General features: G+C 32.2%; 1 long non-coding RNA gene across 1 annotated transcript; it reads left to right on the top strand.

Moving 5' to 3' along the window:
* The first annotated feature begins 17,649 nt into the window (after nucleotides 1-17,649).
* On the top strand, nucleotides 17,650-20,248 carry LOC105764419 (uncharacterized). The gene is made up of 3 exons (XR_001124636.2): nucleotides 17,650-17,806; nucleotides 19,788-19,876; nucleotides 19,979-20,248. It is a non-coding gene; the product is annotated as an uncharacterized LOC105764419 (long non-coding RNA).

Below are 20,248 nucleotides of genomic sequence, written 5' to 3'. Positions count from 1 at the left end.
CTTAAATCCAATACAAAGCAATCTATAACAACCACCTGCTATAACAATCAATTATTTAAAATAATTAATTTTTAATGTTTTATTTTAACTTTTATATCAGTTTTCACTTATAACAACAAGATCTATAGTTATAAAACTATAAAATACATTCTTTATCAAATTAGTTCTACATATTAACATATAATCTAAATTTTCAAGTAAAATTATAATTATTTCATATAAGCAAGCTTATTAGTTATCATTTATTAAATGAAAATGATCTCGATTAAAATATTATTTCAATAAAATGATTAAATTCCACATGAAGAAATTTATTAATCATATTCTATTAAATGAAAATAATCTTTAATGAGTGGAATTAAGGACACCAATTCAAGAAATATTCTATTATGAATTTGAAACATCATAAACTTAATTTAGCGACTCATGATTAATTAATTAATTTAATTTGATAACTCATATTGAACTTTATAATTAATCATGTGAAAAATGTAAAATAAAACATGCACAAAAGTAATAATACGTCTTTTAATTTTGTTGATTTGATTCTCACTTTCTTTCTTTTTGAGCATACTTCTCATTTTCTTTATTTGATGGAGATTCAAGACATGAATTTTATTGTAAGTTTACAACGATTATGCCTCTATAACAAATAAAATTTAAACAAACAAATTAGATGGTTATATAATTACAATTTTTTTTTATAAATTTCAATTCAAGACCAGTATGGTTAGCATTTTCTACTTTGAAGTTATTTCTTTTTAATTGGAAGAAACAAAATCCAATGCGTATTAGTTAAAAAAAAAGAAGAACAAAGAAAAACTGGCCTAAACATTAGGGATTCTTTATTGGCCACAAAAAAAGTTGGGGATTCTTGAGACACAAATGAAATTGCAAAAAGTATAAAAATTAGTTTATCTAACTTTGATTTGGTACCCTAAAACCCAAAATAAATAAAAAGGTTTAAATATTAATAAATATCCAACACCGCTTGCAGACCATTCATTTAAATATTTCAGAAGGGGCTGCAATGGAAGACCCCTCCATGTGCTCAAGCATTAATGGCAGGTTTATGCACACTTGGTTACAACATTCACCTCCATTTCCTCCTCTTCTTCTTCTACTTGCATTTTATTATATATCCTTGATCCAAGGATTATGAAATGTCTGTTTTTGCTGTTTTATAAGCAAGCCCTCACCTTCATCTTTAAGCCATCTTACATTTCTTGATTAAACAAGCATATCACTATATTGCTACTCTTTAATCCCAAATATGAACCGTACAATAAATACGAAAATTATTATACGTTTGTGTGTTTGGATACTATAAAGTAATTGTAAAAATATAATTACTTCATAATCTTATAATCATAAAGAATTCTAATTTTTCAGATGTGATTGATCAGTGTAATATCTAATGCACCCAATTTCTAACTTATAAGAATTAAAGAGTCTAATTGGATGCTAAATTTAATAAGATACGTCAATTTATTCGCTTGAAATTATATAAAATAATATTTTGTATCCCCTTTTCTCAGTATTTTTAATTTAGTATCATATAGTGAATAAATAAATTATATAGATAGTTTCCACCAAACATGCAGTATTTTCTTTGAAGTTATAAGTTTGAACTACTGTCTAATTAATGTTTTTTCTTCTTTTCTCTAAAAAGCTAGGTTGTGACATAAGTCATAAGAGGGCCATACTTTACTTACATAAATATGTCAACTTGGATAATAGCTTTCAATTCATGTACAGTTAAATGAAGTAAAATTTATAAAAATTAGTGTAGCTGATTTTGGTTCCATGACTAAGGAAGATGCATAAATGGAGAGACGCATCTTAATTAATTGATAATTGTTGGTGGAAAGGACATTAATGGACACAATGTAGTGCAAACTAAGGAATTAGATTTTATAATAAAAGTGGAAGGAATTTAACCTGTATTTTCAACTTAAAAATAAAGATTTTCGAGCTGTAACCTGCGGAAGCGTTTAACCAGAATATGGATTTCTTTTCTGCACATGGCCGGCAACTCCATGATTGGATTAATATCATCATAATTTTCAATTTAGTTAATTATTGCTTGTATGGAATCATATTTGGAGGATTTATAAAGAGATTATAATTATAATTCTTATAGCTAAAGTTTAGAGTTTAAGATGTTAAGGTGTTGGAAGTATTATTTGCTTATGAATCTTATGCAAATTCTTTTATTTGCATTACTTCAACCATTTTTAGTAGGCTGAAAATAGTAAAATGAGGTACAAACACTACACCAAAACAGGCTTTTAGCGGCGTTTTTTTAAGCCTTTAGCGGCGCTTTTTAGCGCCACTAAAAGTATTTGCGGCGCTTCCTAAAGCGCTACTAAAATTGCCGCTAATGACAACGCCACAAATATTTGCGGCGTTTATTTTTAAAAGCGCCGCTAAAGAACATGTTCTTTAGCGGCGCATTTTACACAAACGCCGCTAAAGAACATGTTCTTTAGCGGCGCTTTTACACAAACGCCGCTAAAGACTATGTTCTTTAGCGAACGGCGCTTTTTACACAAACGCCGCTAAAGAACATGTTCTTTAGCGGCGCTTCTAACACAAACGCCGCTAAAGCTAATGTTCTTTAGCGGCGCTTTTTACACAAACGCCACTTTTTGTTTGGTTGTTTTAGCGGCGCTTTTTTAAAAAACGCCACTAATTTTGGGGTTTTTTAAAAATACCAAATTTTTTTTCAACCCTCCTGTAGCAACAAATCAAAAGCAACTAAATCTATACCAGCCAATAGCAATAAATTTATATAATATTTCAAATTAAACGAATAATATAATATTAATATCAATATTCTATTATTTTCACAAAATGTTAAAATGATAAAATATTTATACAATACACTATGACGACGGAGGTTGGAGTCTTTGAAACATCTTCATCATACTCTGAAGCTGTTGTTGGAGTTCGTCGTACTTTCAGTTCTGCTCTGCTTCTCTCGCTGCAGCCTCTGCTTCTCTGGATGCCGCATCAGCTTTAAGTTGTCGCTGGAGTTCTTCATATTTCTTTTGAACCTCTGCTTCTCTCGCTGCCGCATCTGCTCTAAGTTGTAGCTGGAGTTCTTCATATTTCTTTTGAACCTCAACTGTGGTCGCTTGCATCTGAGCCATCTGGTCTTTTAACCTCGAACTTGACTTGAGCTCGACTCCCCGACGCATGTATTCTTCATGAAATGGATCCAAAATATTGGGTTGGGCTAACAAAAGATCCTTGAAATCGAACCCGCCATACCTTTCAGGACCCATAACTTCAGTAATAATCCGGTTATCAATGTCTTCAAGATAAACAGAACTATCACTAGCTTCGTACTCTGCCTTTTTATTATTTAGTTTCTCCTAATAAATAAATCACATATTTAGGAACACAATATATATTAAAAAAAACAAATGCAACACAAGTTAACAATAGTAGCATTACAAGCAATGAATTAAACTATTAGAAAATCGTATTAAGTAAACGTACAATTATTTCTGCAGCTTCAGAAGTCATAGGAGATCCATCTTTCTTCTTATGTGTAATCTCAAAAAGTTGAAGGCGTCCAACTTTTTGACCGGACGACCGCTCCTACAATATAGTAGTAAAAATATTATTTAATGGAAAGTAACACATATTTGACAAGATCAAAAATTAAAATACCTCACCTCATTACACAAGCAAAACTTTTCAATTCGATCGTAATGCGTGAATTTTGTTTCTCCTCATTGTTTTTTCCAACCCGTTCACGATCCTACGTTATGAAATTATTAGTACGTAAATAGTAAATACAATAAACCAAAATAATTACAAGAGTTTAGAAGTACATCATACCTCACCTTTCTTCGAATGCCAAAATCTAACCGCATCTTCCCATTGGTACCTTAGCATACCCGGCGGGACATTTTGCAATTTCTCATCGAGGGTTGTTTTTACCTTATAATAATCTCTCTTTAAAGTACTTTTATGGTCTCTCCATCTTTTTCCCAATACCTTCTTTACATAGGCATCCGAGACCTCTAAGGCAAACCTCGCCTACAAAGAACACAAGTTAAGAAAGTAAATATAAGTGAAACTAATTCCCAAGTATTACAGATGACATTAACGTTTTGTTACCTTAATATTATCGAGGGCTTGATTTTTGGTACTATCGAGCATTTGATGCCATGAGTCGTAGTTGATAGGCAACATATTCGCATTTCGTGCTAAAATGCCCATGTATCCTGCTAATAGTCGAGCTTCTGTTCCAACAGGCTGACCAAAACTGTTTCTGCATACTTTGACACGCTCGATTGGATCTAACTCGTACAACTCGCTAAGTAGCGTCGATTCGACTCGACCTCTGCGCGTCCTACCATTTTCAGCTGAAAAATGGTATATTATAATATAAATAAATTGAAAAATAAACCAATTACAAGTCAACACGTATGTAAATTAAATGTAAAATTACTTTGAACTTCAGAGATTCTCGTATAATCGAACATTCAAGATCCAATTCACATCTGTTCTTCACTATTTATTTCTTGAGTTTGGAGCACTTTGAACAATGCCTACCTCTCGCATTTTTCTTCTGGGCATTTTTTCTGCAATACATATAAGATAGTTGAAAACTTAGTAACTAATTACAACAGTAACAGCGAATATCAAATAGTCGAAATATATAATAAGACCAAGATTTAAATTATGATATACATATAATTAAACAATCGTATATTCTTACTACATCATTATTCGTAAATATCTTCATCTGCATCCTGGTGAACCCATTGAAATTGCGTACTAGTACTAGGGATATTTTCGTTTAAGTGTTGTTCCAGAAAGGGCACAGTTTCTGATCTATCATCGATATTATCTCTACTTCCACTGCCCATGTCAAACAAGTCTCTAGGGATATTACGAAGTACAACGTACCAACACTCGCCGGTTGGATCTTTTGAGTAAAAAACTTGTCTGACTTGAGATGAGAATACATACGGCTCATCTATCAGTTGTTGTCCTGTGTGAATCAATCGAGCGAAGTTGACCATTGTAAAACCAAATTGATCTTGCTTAATTCCACGAGCGGATTAACATCGCCCAATCACCTCGAAATAAGACAACTTTCCATTTGCCGTAGTAATCTAACTCAATTATGTCAGTAAGAAGTCCGAAATATTCCACATTTCCCTGGACAGGATTATTGTCCCTAGCACTAGCATAACTTGTAATTGAGGAATTAACAACTATTCCACAATTTTGCGTTCTCCTCAATCTCTCGCGATATTTTGTATGAAATCTGAATCCGTTGATGAGGAACGCACTATATCTTTTAACCACTCGATTTGGACCTTGGGAAAGCCATTTAACTTCGTCATTCACATTCTTCCCACTCCAAACCTATTGAATGGAAAGTAAACTGAGTAATTAAAAATGTAATGAGAAAACTTTATTATTTTTAAATGAAGCTCCAATTACATATCGTTTGGCTTAACCATTCATGAAAAGTTTCAGTGAACAACTTATTGATATCTCGATGTTGTGTTCTTCGGGAGCGCGAACGAGATCTCAATATTTGTTTGTACTCACTATGTTAAAAAAATGTTCACTTTGTTAGAATATAAACAATTTTGGATTGATGAATATTTATCAAATTTCTACAACTTACTTCCGTAATGGTTCCATTGATTCATGGTGAAACAGAACATATCGATGTGCTTGTACCCACGATAAATCATCTAATTCAGCAATATCAACTTTGCCGATTGGTTCTCCAAAACTTTGGAACAGATAAGAATCGGCAGAGTTATGTTCCGTGAGTCCAGCATTTCTACTTGGTCTGTTCAACCTTGTTTCAACATCTTCCAAATATCTTGAACAGAAGGTCATACATTCTTCTGCCAAGTAGCCTTCAGCAATCGATCCTTCTGGATAACGCTTGTTGCGGCAATAAGACTTTAGTTTGGATAGGAACCTAAAAACAATATACAAATTAGCAAAAGTTGTACCTAAAACAACTTTAGGTGAATGAGGAAAAATTTTAAAAATAAATTAACACCTTTCTATGGGATACATCCATCGATAGAAAACGGGTCCGCCAAGAATTGCTTCATGCGGGAGATGGATTATCAAGTGAACCATAATAGTGAAGAAAGAAGGTGGGAAGATTTTCTCTAAGTTGCATAAAGTCAAAGCAGCTCGATCTTGTACCTTCTGAAGTTCTTGAACATCCAAAATTTTGCCACAAATGGCTTTCATTATATTGGACAGTTCAATTATACAAGACGTTACCTTCTTCGACATACAACATCGTAGAAACAACGGCAAGAAATCTTGTATCAAGATGTGATAGTCATGTGATTTTAGCGAATATAATCTTGATCTTTAACACTAACACATCGAGATATATTTGATGCATACGCATCTGGAACCTTTATATCCTTCAACACCGTGCAAAACACTTCTTTTCCGTCTTCGACATTGAAAAAATAGAAAGCGCGAACCGATATTTCCCATTCGGGAGTGGATTGGGATGAAGATCGGTCGGATTCTCATTTGGACTAAATCAAGTCGACTCTGAAGATTGTCTTTTGATTTTCCGTCGACGTTCAAAATTGTACCCACAGTATTCTCGCAGACATTTTTCTCAATGTGCATAACATCAAGATTGTGTCGTAAAAGGTGAAGCTCCCAATAAGGCAACTAAAAAAAATACTTCTTTTTTTTCACAAGTCCGCCTCATTGGGATCGTCCTCTTCGTCAGAGCTTTCATCAGCTTCATCATTTGATCTTCTGTTTCTCTGTGTGTTTGGCGGTTGGTTCATCTTCTCATATATAAAATTCATATCTTCCAACATGAACAATATTTCAGAGCCACCGGTGCGGAAGGAGCTTCTCGAACTCTTGGTCTTGTCAAATACGAACTCAAATCTAAATCTATGATTTTTCGGCAACCACCGACGATGCCCCATGTAAGAAAACTTCTTCCCATTGTACAACCATTGCGAACATGTTTGTGCAGCACAACAAGGACACGCATAACGACCCTTGGTACTCCAACCAGATAAATTAGCATAAGCGGGAAAGTCATTAATGGTCTACATCAAAGCCGCACGTAAATTAAAGTTCTCCTTTCTCACCACATCATATGTCTCGACACCAGCCCATAATTGTTTTAACTCTTCAATAAGTGGCTGTAAATAAATGTCGATATCATTCCCGGGCCCTTTCTCACCAGGGATAATCATAGATAATATAAGGGAAGATTGCTTCATGCAAATCCACGGAGGCAGATTATAAGGAACAAGCACTACTGGCCAAGTACTGTACGCAGTGCTCATGATCTTGAAAGGATTAAATCCATCAGATGCTAGCCCAAGCCTCACACTCCTAGGATCGCTTGCAAAGCCTGGAAATTTATTGTCAAATGATTTCCAAGCTAAAGAATCTGCCGGATGCCTTAGTAATCCATCATCCATTCGTCCATCATGGTGCCACGTCATTGACTCTGCTGTCTTGGACGACATGAATAGCCTTTGAAGCCTTGGTATCAGGGGAAAATACCGTAAAATCTTGACTGGCTTCTTTCTCGACTGTGCACCATTTTCATCGTCCTTCCCATCTTCTGTGTTTCTACTAATCCAACGGATTGGCGCGCATACATGACAAAGATCATTGGTCATTTCTCTCGCCCCAATACAACATACAGTCATTTTGGCAACTATGGATTTTGTTGTACCCAAGGCCTAAATCTTTTATCATTTTCTTCATATCTTTGCATGACTGATGGATTTTTGCAAACGGAAACATTTCTCGTAAAAACTCTAACAGCATTGTCAACGAGTTTCCGGTCCACCCTCCCAAACATTTTAATCGAAAAAGACGAACAGAGAAAGACATTTTGAAAATTTTGATCCCTCATACGCTTCTTCGTTCATGTCATTAAGTAGCGTAGAACTTCACCGCTTCTTCATTCGGCTCTTCATGAGGTACACTACTTCCGGTTCGGTAAAAGCATTTCTCCCAATATTACAATCATCGGAAGCCACAAAGTCCGCTGGAACATTGGACACCATGATTGTGCATATTAAATGCATCCCAACATACCTTCCATGTCATCCCTCTATCGGTGATGGTAAGCGATGCGAATAAGACACATCCATTCTTGAAGAGGAAGTACTAGGCGGACATTCTCCATGAAATAACCATTGTTTATAACCCGAATAAACCCATCAACAATTAGATGCTCGTATACAACCTCACGATAATGCCAGTTTATGTTGACACACTTCTTACAGGGGCAAAGAATCATGTTCTCTTGGCTTGCATATTGAAATGCAAAATTTAGAAAATACTGTACTCCATTTCGATAGTCGTTGCTAACCCTTGACAAATTCATCCAAGACCGGTCCATTTCTTAATTTGCACGGGTAAGTTACTTAATTTATGTAAGTTATGTAAGTTATTTAATTTATATAGGTTATGTAAGTTATGTAACCCATTGAAATTTATGTAGGTTATGTAAGTTATGTAAGTTATTTAATTTATGCAAGTTTATGTAAGTTATGTAAGTTACTTAATTTATGTAAGTTATGTAAGTTATTTAATTTATGTACGTTATGTAAGTTATGTAAGTTATTTAATTTATGCAAGTTTATGTAAGTTATGTAAGTTACTTAATTTATGTAAGTTATGTAAGTTATTTAATTTATATACGTTATGTAAGTTATGTAAGTTATTTAATTTATGCAAGTTTATGTAAGTTATGTAAGTTATGTAGGTTATGTAAGTTATGTAAGTTATTTTATTTATGTAGGTTATGTAAGTTATGTAAGTTACTTAATTTACGTAAGTTATGTAGGTTATGTAAGTTATGTAAGTTCAGTAAAGTTACTTAATTTATGTAAGTTATGTAGGTTATGTAAGTTATGTAAGTTATTTAATTTATGCAAGTTATTTAATTTATGCAAGTTTATGTAAGTTATGTAAGTTATTTAAGTTATTTAAGTTATGTAAGTTATTGTTTTTGTGTGTTATGCGTAGAACTTTTTAATTTATGTAGGTTATTATGTAAGTTTTTGTAAGTTATTATGTACGATACTATGTAAGTTAGGATATTATGTAGGATATATAATTTTAAAATTATATGTATTAAAACTATATATAAATATTAATAAGTTATGTAGAACCAAGTATTATATATTTAAATTTTGTAAATTATGAATTATGTAAATTATGTAAAATACGTAAGTTACAAAATTTGAACTTTAAAAAAATATATTTTAAAAATTAGTGATTAAAATAAATTAAAATATTTAAAATATAACTTTAAATAAAATTTATTTAATTAGGTAAATAAAAATAAAAGAGAACAAACCAAAATATATTTTTGGAAATGAAATAGTTGACAAATGGATTTTGGAAATGAAATAGTTGACAAATGGAAGAAGATTTAAACAGGTATCATAATCGATATGAATGAAAGTTAAATGTGAAAAGAAATTAGATTAGAAAATGATACTCCCAATTTTATACAATTATGTAATTTAATTATTTATTTAATTTGGGTCATACTGAATCCTATGCAAGAACTCTTGTGTAATTAACGGCAATCTTGATGGCGAGGCACATGAAAACATTATATTTAGATTCCTTTAGTAAAAGTATCATCAATTAGTCCCTATACATTAATATACAAAATCTATACAAAATCAAATCAAATATTCCACATTATACTATTGTCTAAATTTGCTCCATTATCTCGAGACATTTTTCCCAAAATATTTATAGTATTTGGGTGAAATAAATAAATGTGCATTCTTTCCTTAAATAAATTAAATAGAGACTTGTAATAGATGAATGATTATATATTAAAAAGAAGCGGCAGCAGAAGATGCACCACCATAATACCACCATATCAATTAGTCCAAATAATTGAAAGGAAATCCAACAATTAAATCTATACATAATCGAGCCCCAAAAGATTAAATTTTTAGAAATCATCATGATAAAACTATTATTGATTAGAATTTTGAACTAAAAGGTACCTTAATAATTTCAACACCCTGGACTACTCCACTCTCACTGGCAAACAGAGGCTGCAGTCAGAAAAATGGTATTTGTTGAGTAATTTAAAGGGAAAATGCATATAAATAAGCAAATAAATTTTGCAACGAATCGTGTACCTGCCCAAGCAATATTAATTCAGGTGTATTCGGTTGCACCAAATATTAATTCAGGTGCTCGATAGTACCTAGAACAGATGTAAGATTATACGATTAGCACATGAAAATATTATGTAAGTCAGTTGAACCAAATATAAAAACTTTATTAATATCACTACCATTCCACAATTCGAAGATTAAATGCCAGCTTCAGTTGAACCAATATAGTTGCAGGAGGAGCAAGAACAGTAACTGATTAAATGCAGCAGAGGGCTGCCGACAAGTATTAACAAGTCAAAATATATACAAGAATAGAAAAAATATTATAGAGGATAAAAATTAGTCAAATCTAAGGGTAGAAAACTACTAAGATAAAACTTAGTCAAACGAAAATAGTATTTGTTTTCGGTAGTTCGGTGCATAAACAACTGCAACTTCAATAATAATTCCCATTAACATATAAAATAGACATACGAATGCCTCTAGTTTTATGATATACTTAGACCTACACATGGTAAATAACAATAACCAATAACAAATAAACAGTTTTACGATTTCCAAAATACAAAATACAATTAAAGCATCAGCAATTTCCTTAAACATCAGCAAAATACAGTTTTATAAATAGAACCAACAATTTCCTTAAACATCAGCAAAATAATTACATTAAAGCAGAAAGCAAGGCACCATGCTACAACTTACTTGAACCTTTCTTACTTGTCATTTTACCGAAAATGAAATATAAGAGGTTTGACTTTTGTCCACAGATGCTTAGAAGTGTTTCTAAGGTGTTTTTAAAATTTAAAAAATCAAATTACAATTCAATTTTTAAATCGTAAAAGTATTAGGTTTTTGATAAAATTTACTCAAAATTGATATGCGGCTTAACCTGCTCTAAACTTATAATATTAGATGAACTATATTTTTCATTGCAATAAAAATAAACTTTTACACAAACGGATTGTTGTAGATAATAATTTAATTAAGTACAACATTTAACTAATTAACTGCAACCAATATTTATAACAGAGAAGGGATTATTATAATGATAATACTAATTCAACAAAAATTAAATTAAAATTCTATACTACCGGGAAAAAGAAGGAAGAACACTTACACCCCAAAATCGAGAATAAGCAAGGGGTCGAATGCAGGAACCAGAATAGAGTAACGGCGTTGTTCCTGTCTTGTATGCGACGCAGTTCCAACACCTTCGGGTTAAAGATTCGAGCTTTACGGCGGATTGGAAGATTTAAATTTTGAAAGGAAACAGTTTCGGTTTGGGAGAAAATGGAAGTAGCATGGACGAACCGGATGAGAAATAATGGGATTTGGGGAATTGGGGGTTTGGATCACAATGGGATTGCAAGTTTCGGATTGGGGAAAAAATTTGGGGAAGAATAACCTAGGGAAATTTAGGGGAAACAGCGAAAGGAAATGGGGGAAATTTTGTCGATCGGGTAAATCTGAATTGGGGGACAAAGTAAAGGAATTCGGGGTTAATAAAACGACGACGTTTAGGTTAGTATAATTAAATTTTGTGGCGTTTCTTAAAAAGCGCCACTAAAGCATAAGAAAAACGGCACCGTTTGGGAAACTATTAAAACCTATTTGTGGCGTTTTCTGCTAAAGCGCCATTAAAGCATAGTCCTTTTACGGCGTTTTACAAAAAACGCCACTAAAATTTTGCATCAAAACGTACCGTTCCGCAGTATCAAGGCCTAAATTTGCGGCGCAATTTAAAAAAACGCCAGTAATTTCTATCCTCTTGCGGCGTTTGGTAAAAACGCCACTAAGAACACAGATCAAAACGCACTGTTTAGCCATTTCTGAAACAAAGTTGCGGCGTTTTCTATAAACGCCACTAGTAACAAAATTTAAAACGTCATCGTTTTGCATACTGTGACATATTTGTGGCGTTTTTTACTAAAACGCCACTAATGCATCAACACTAAAATAAAATCAATTCCACATGTCTTTTTTAATAAACACTAAAATAAAATTATTTCTAAAAAAAGGAAATTATAAAAATACGTATATAAATTGGTTTTTCTGTAGAAATTCAAATAATTCCTTGTAAAATCCAAGTTTGTACCTATAAAATCCAAGGTTTCCCTTGACTTTGGTTCATTTTTAGACATGAGGACTCGAATTCGATCCTGAACGATTTTATTTTTGATTCTGAATCATAAAAAAATAAAATTGAAATTAAAGCCAAAACATAAAAACTAAAATTGAAAAAAGATAAAATAAGATATTAAAATGAAAACTTATAAAAATTGGATTACCGATTGTATAATTTACCTTATTAATGCCATTTTAAACTTAAACTAGATTCATCCTATTAAATTATTATTATTCATTTCATTTTATATTATAAAAGTATACATATATATATAAATACAAAACAACTTTTAAAATTACTCTCCATATATTCAAACAAGCGTTGAACATTCAAAATCGGGAAATCGACATGGGGAAATTAAAGGAAATTGGGGTTAATAAAACGATGCCGTTTATGTTAGTTTTAATTAAATTTTGTGGCGTTTCTTAATAAGCGCCACTAAAATCATAGGAACAAACGACACGTTTGAGAAACTATTAAAACCTATTTTGTGGCGTTTTTACGCTAAAGCGCCACTAAAGCATAGTCCTTTAACGGCGTTTCTGAAAAACGCCACTAAATTTTGCATCAAAACGTCACTGCTTTTGCGATGATCGAGCACAAATTTTGTGGCGCAGCTTAAAAAACGCCACTAATTTCTATCCTTTTGCGGCGTTTTGTAGAAAACGCCACTAAGAACACATATCAAAACGCAACGTTTTGCCATTTCTGAAACAAATTTGCGGCGTTTTCTATAAACGCCACTAGAAACACAAAATAATACGTCATCGTTTTGCATACTGTGACATATTTGTGGCATTTTTTACTAAAATGCCACTAATGCATAAACACTAATATTAAATTAATTTTTGTCATTTTTTATAAACCTTAAACCGTTACAGCCATAAACAATAAGACACTAACAATTAAAAACTATACCATAAACCATACCCTAAATCATAAACCCTAAATCCAAATAACAACATTAACCACTGAACCTAAAATACTAAACACAAAATGTACCCTAACACCATAAACTTTAAACCATAAATATATATTATAAGTTACAATTAAAAGTAATTAAAAAGAATCTTATTGCTTGTTTGAACCCTAAAATAACTTTATATTTTTTACCAAAATCCCTAACCCTTAAACCCTAATACCCTAACCGGCCCTTAAAACCATAATTAAACACTAAGACTCTGACTATAAAAACTAAACTCCAAACTTTAAAACACTAAATCACAAACCCAATATAACAAACCCTAAACCCTAAACTATAAAACCCTTAAACTACATACTATAGTAAACATTAAACCTTAAACTATAAAACCCTTAAACTATATACTATAGCCCTTAAACCATCAATTAAACCCTAAACCCCAAAATTTATAATCAATATTAAGTATTGCTTCCACAATTTTTATAAACATATACAAGCTTCTACATTATTATATATATATATCTATGTATATACATGTACATCATGTTTATAAACATATATAAGCTTTTACATTAATATATTTTTTTGAAATTTTTAGGGGTTTAGGGTTTTAAGAATTATAAATTTAGGGTTAAAGGGTTTTGAAACAGCCATATGGCCGGCGTTGATTTTAACAGCTTAATGGTAACTTAAATGAAAACATCTAATTTTAATTAATATAAATAAATCAATTAAATAATAAATAGGTAAATAATTTTTTTGCGGCGCTTTCCAAAAATGCCACTAAATGAAGAGCATTAGCGGTGTTTTTTAAAAAAGCGCCGCTAAAGGCCTGCGAATTAGCGGCGCATCAATAAAAACGCCGCTAAAGCCCAGAACATTAGCGGCGCTTAACTAAAAACGCCACTAAATCCTAGAACATTAGCGGCGCTTAAATAAAAACGCCGCTAAATCCCAGAACATTAGCGGCGCTTACATAAAAACGCCGCTAAAGCCCAGAACATTAGCGGCGCTTACATAAAAACGCCGCTAAAGCCCCCGAAAAGTCAGAAAACGGCGTCGTTGGGTTTCGATTTTTGCGGCGTTTTTTAAAAAAACGCCACTAATTATATTTTTTGTGGCGTTTTATATGAAGCGCCGTTATTTCTCATTTTTTAGCGGCGTTTTCTATCTAAACGCCGCAAAATGTACCGCTAAAAGCCTGTTTTGGTGTAGTGAAAATTTGGAGTAGTTGATGTATAACATGAACACAAGTCTCTCATTTCTTTTGAACCGGTGATATATTTAGGAATTCACTCCAAAATTAACCTAAATAAATAAATAAAACCTGAGTGAGTAATCAATACCATGCATGAATAGCTAAGGATGAACGGACATGCAGTCTGATAAAAATGTTATGTTGGTGGGATGGAACTTAATCCAATATTATCTTGCCAACAAAATGTATAGAAAAGGATTAGGTCATCAATCAAATTGATTAACAAACAATAATGATGTGATTTGGATTTTGAAGTTCTAACTCACCCCTTAGTTTTGAGTAGTAATGTCATTTATTTCGTTCGTAGGGCCTAACCCTATACTTTTGTTTATCTCCAGACTTCGGAACAAACATCATATCAACTTTGTGAGACATATCTTCAAAAGAAATATATATTTTTTCAATTTTTTATTTTATTGATTGAGAATAATATATTTTTAATATATATTTAACCATTAAAAGTTTGTTAAAATAAAAAAAGATTAGATATTTTTAATATATTTAAAACTTGACCTACATTATTTATATGAATAGAAAATAAAATACGATGATAATTACACGAAAAATTATAAAACTATTATAATTTTATAGTAGATTCCTTATGCGTGTATATATATATACATATACTATGTTGTTACAGCTTGAAATTAAGACTAGCACTCTTTAATAATAGATTTTGTAAAGGTAAGGTCGACTCCTTCTAAATAAGTTTCTCGAAATATCATCCATTTAAAACCGGTAGACCCCTAAATGGGTCAATATTGTCCCTTTATCTCAACTCTATTGAGAGCCTAAGTGGAGGCAAAGTTCATAGAGTGGAGACACTTTGTTGGATCAAGTTATGCATGAAATTCTAGTTTGAAATTCATATTATTGGGTAAACAATTCCAAATTTACATTCTCATTCATGTCGTGTACTAGCAGTTAAGAATTAAGGTTATTTGACCAAATGATGATTTTAATCAAACACTGCCAACTCTCATGGTGGAAACATCAAACAGGCAAGCATAAATTCATGACGGGAATTGGTTCAGTTGCATGCAAATATGAAATCAAATTAAGAATAGTGTTTATATTTATTGCTGTAACAATTTGAAGTTTGTGAATATTTTTGTATTTAGGAGATTGAGGGAATTTATACATATATATCAAAAATGTCCACAAGTAATTGCGCAAATAATGAGTCTAGGTTGATATATATTTCAAATTAATTTGTATTATAATTATTCCAATACATTATACAGTTAGTCCTCTCTATTTATGATAAAATCCTTTACCTATTAAATTAAGTGAAACAAAAATTAATAATATTTACATTTTATTTAAAAATATATTTTATTAAACTACAGTAATTAGCAAAGAAAAAGAAAGTAGTCGTGGTTTGCGTGATTACCGGTGTACAAATAAGTGGGCCAGAATTGATGAATTAAAATGAGAAGAATCACTTTTAGTTCAATAAATTTGAAATTTCGCAACATCTGCTATAATTTGGGTCTCATGTCTACAAGCTAATCAAGATTTCAGTATTGCCTAGTGCCTACACCTCAACCAACCACAAGTACCTCACTTTTGTTGAGGGTTTACGGTTATACCAAAAATTCTTTTTTTATCAATCGACAAACCATAAATCTAATCAAAACATTTTTAAATAGTATTCGTCAATTCTTATTAATTGAATAGAGCGTTTGATGAATAGTTTGATTTCTGTTTCTTTATGTTTGCTTTTCAAGCTAAATAAATGAATATGAACAAGATTTTGAAGTTCGTTTATTAAGCAAATTGAATATGAATAAGATTTGTTCAGATCTTTTATGTTCATGAACAAACTCGTTCAATAAAATTGTTTTTACTATTTGTAATCTAGTTATTAATATTCATCTATGATCATTCACTGCTTTTTATTATTATACGTTCATTTGATATTCACAAACAGGAATTCAAAAATAAGTAAGAAAAATAAAATAAAACCCTCTGCCCACTGGATTAGTAGGCCGAGAACCTCACTATATTGACTTTGGGTGAATGTGGGTCCGGTGATAAAGGAGAAGAAAATGGGTGACGCATTTTAACTTGGTCTCGTGACCATAATTGGATTTTAAGCAAAGGAGACTCCTAATGATTGAGAATTAATTCGGTGGGGAAAAATTAATTAATTGGTTGAATTTAAGATGTTAAAATGTAGGCATTTGAATTCAACCGTAAATAATTGTACCCATGACAGTGGCAAGGCAGAACACTAAATTCTCAAGTTGCCTAACTTGAAGAAAACGACCATCTATTTTAGCATTTACTCATGTCAAATTATTGGTTTGATGGGGGCGATCTCCCTCCTGAATACCATTCAAGACATTACTAATTTCTTAATGTTAAAAACATTGTATAGGGATCAGTTTTTCAGTTTATTTGCCGGCCACCAACCACCTTTTTACTTAAAATAATGTAATTGAAGAGAGAATAAAATCTTAGAACAGAACCCCGTATCTTCATAAATGTATTTTATATAAACAGAAAGCAGAATGGAAGCGGATGATATGCTACACATTCAATCATTTTTCACTCAATTTTATATTATGCCCACTTTCTTTATATGTTTCTATATTAATCATTTCTTATAAATGTTTAACTAATTAAAATTGGATGCCGGGATTTCCTATACATTTATGAAGTCTCTTATTGAAAATCTCGAATATCAAACCCAAGCATTGGAGCCTTCCCTCAAGTTCAGATTTACAATTAGTGTAAAAATAATAGTGGCTGGAAAATTAAATATTGTAACATGAAATCAAAATATATAACTTGTTTACCATGCTTTTTGTACATCAGCATGAAGGACACGTGTGATACCAACTCAATTAATACCTGTGAAATATAAATATATAATTGCTTACTCCAATTATTTATCATGTTTTTGTCAACAATTGCGAGTTACTGTCGAGTTGATTTATGACATCAACTCAATTAACACTTCATAAATAGTATAAATATATACCTAATAAAGATAATAACTTGTGCATATTAAAATAATAATGTATATAATATATTAAAATGAAACTTTTGTTGAGTGGCAAATATAAGATTTTATTAACTTAATTGATGTGTAATCAAATCCTACCATATGAATATTTTAATTAGTTTTTGTTAAAATGAAAAGACTAAGGGTCTGTTTGTTAGGAGTAAAACATTTTCCGGAAAAGCTTTTCAGCCTTTTCCAGTGTTTGTTTGGCTGAAAATGTTTTCCTCAGGTAAAATCAATTACAAAACACGGGAAAAGAAGCCCTTAATTTTGGAAAATGTCTTACGGATTTCATTTCTGTAAGACATTTTCCGGTTCCTCCTTCATCCAGGTAAGGCTTATTCTCCTTCTTCCTTTCTTCATTCCTTTTCCTTCTTCCGTTCTTCATCTTCTCCTCCAGGTAAGTTGCAATCCAGTGTAGCGCCCAATCCTCTCCATGCCACGTTGATCAACCGATTTACTGTATTACAATGCCTTTTTGGGGGATAGCCATCAATTTTCTGGCTCTTTCGATTTACTAACATTTTTCTCCAAAATTCTCGAGCAATAGTAATTGACATTTAGGGCCTAGTCTATAAATTACAGCAGATGGCACCGTTCTTTTTCATTTTTCTCTAGTTCGCTCGCGCAGAAGCCATGACTAACTCATCCGATCATTCACACAAGGGTTCTATATTTTTTCTAAAAGAATTTTTATGTTATCTATTTTCCCTAGTTGAGGTTGCGTCTGCCAATTTGTTTGATTTATTTTCTTTTTTGTTTCTCTATTTGTTTGATTTTTTTTTTACTCTTTTTGTTTGGAGTATATGCTTTTCGTAGGCTTTGAGCAAGATCGCATGTAATAGACTCCAGAAAGAATTAATGGAATGGCAAGTTAATCCACCCACTCTCCTTTATGGTTACATTGTTTCCATTAGTCATGTGGTATTTGTAAATTACAATTCAAATTGTCATGATAAATTTCAATAAATGACATCTGCATAAATGAGAGGTCATTTAATGTTCCATTGGTATTGCATATGATTAGCACTTTTCTTGGATGTAAGACTAACTACATAATCGACATAGCATCTTATATCATTGTTCATAGTAGTTCTTGAGCCATCTATTTATATTGGAACTATTCACTTATGGTGTTATGTTGCCATTTCCATCATTCGTTTTTCTAGTCAAACTGTGAGCCTGAGAGTATATTAAGGTTTGCTTAGAAATGTCTAGCATATTATATTGCTAGACTGATATAGGATAAGTTTCTCCCCATGTTTTTCTTTCAGAGGTGACTTACTAGAGAGTTTGAGTTTTTTTGTTGCTGTCCTATGCTTGGAGATGCTCTGTTCTAGCATATTACTAGTTATGAAAGATGTCTAAGAGAGGTTGCTTGGTCACCTAATGGAAATATTAATTAGGAGAAAAATATTCACTGGAAGGTGTCTAAGAGAGGCTGGTCATCTTTTGCATTTAATGCGACTAACTGTTTAGCGAAGTACTTGTTTTGAGCAGTTTACTTATCATAGCCATGAATGAGTCTTGACCATCTAGAATGTTGTATGTATCACACAAGAAAGTAAAATATGGTCCGTCTTAAAAGTTTGTCTTTCGTGTCTGTGGGCTTTACATGATCCTCAAGGTGTTGGTGATTAGGTAAATTTTCATGAAGACTTTGAATATGGCACTCTGGTGTGAACTGTTCTTTCTTTAGGTGTTGATTAATTGCAACCTTCCTGGCCATTAAGAAATCTATTTTGCATTGTTTTGTTAGTGTTGTCTAGGCATGTTCCTAGGTGTGCTTGCACCTTGGCACTAGACAACAAAAGTGCCTTAGACCTTTTTGAGTGAACCTCATTTGGGTGCACCTAGGCAATCTTTTTTGTAAGGCAATAGGTGCAAAAAAAGAAAGGCCTACTTGATTGTAGTTCTCTTTAATTTAATTTTTTTCTCACTTATTCATTAGATGTACCTTTGCTAGTAATAAAGAGAGTGTACCAAACCCTCTACTTCTTAGTATTTGAAAATCAAATAGAAAACCTTGAACATAAGGAAATCTTGCATATTGAACCAAAATAACTACATATGTCAATCATCTTTTAGAGAAATTAGTCCACATTCACACACATACTGTGCTTTACTTTCACTTGGATTTTTTTTTCTTTTTTGCAACTTGTCTCTGAGTCCATGTAAAGGGTCTAATGTAGAACAACAGGAAAGGCTGCTTGATCATTAGCATCCATTTTGCACTTCTCTTTTGTGATATGCATGTGGTCTATTATCTAGCTACTCAACATTCAAAATCTTGCATTGATCCTATTTTGCAGATATTCTGTATGATAACTGGTCCCCAGCCATGACTGTAAGTTCTATCTGCATCAGCATTCTCTCCATGTTATCAAGCTCAACTGCCAAGGTTTGTTGGAATTATTAGCAATTTGACCGTTTGTTTTGCTCCCTAAGATCTGGCCTTATATGTTCAAAGGTGGAATACTGAATTCACTCTCTAATTATGCAGCAAAGGCCGGCTGATAACGATCGATATGTTAAGAACTGTCGCAATGGCAGGTCTCCCAAGGAGACGAGATGATTGTTCCATGACGATAAAGTATAATAATATGAACCTATCATCTATAATCTGTGTATAAAAACTGAGGTTACAGGGATAGGTAATCGTTTACATTTGTCACGTTGTGTATGAAATTATGACTTAAATGTAGATTTATTTTGAATATTTTTACCTAATGCAAGAAGCAGACTGAACAATATAAACCTTTCTTTTCTTCTA

This window comes from Gossypium raimondii, chromosome 12 (genome assembly GCF_025698545.1).
Source record: "Gossypium raimondii isolate GPD5lz chromosome 12, ASM2569854v1, whole genome shotgun sequence".
In the NCBI taxonomy this organism is placed as follows: domain Eukaryota; kingdom Viridiplantae; phylum Streptophyta; class Magnoliopsida; order Malvales; family Malvaceae; genus Gossypium; species Gossypium raimondii.
Note: the sequence above shows the minus strand (reverse complement) of the source record. Positions and strands in the feature narration are given on the sequence as shown.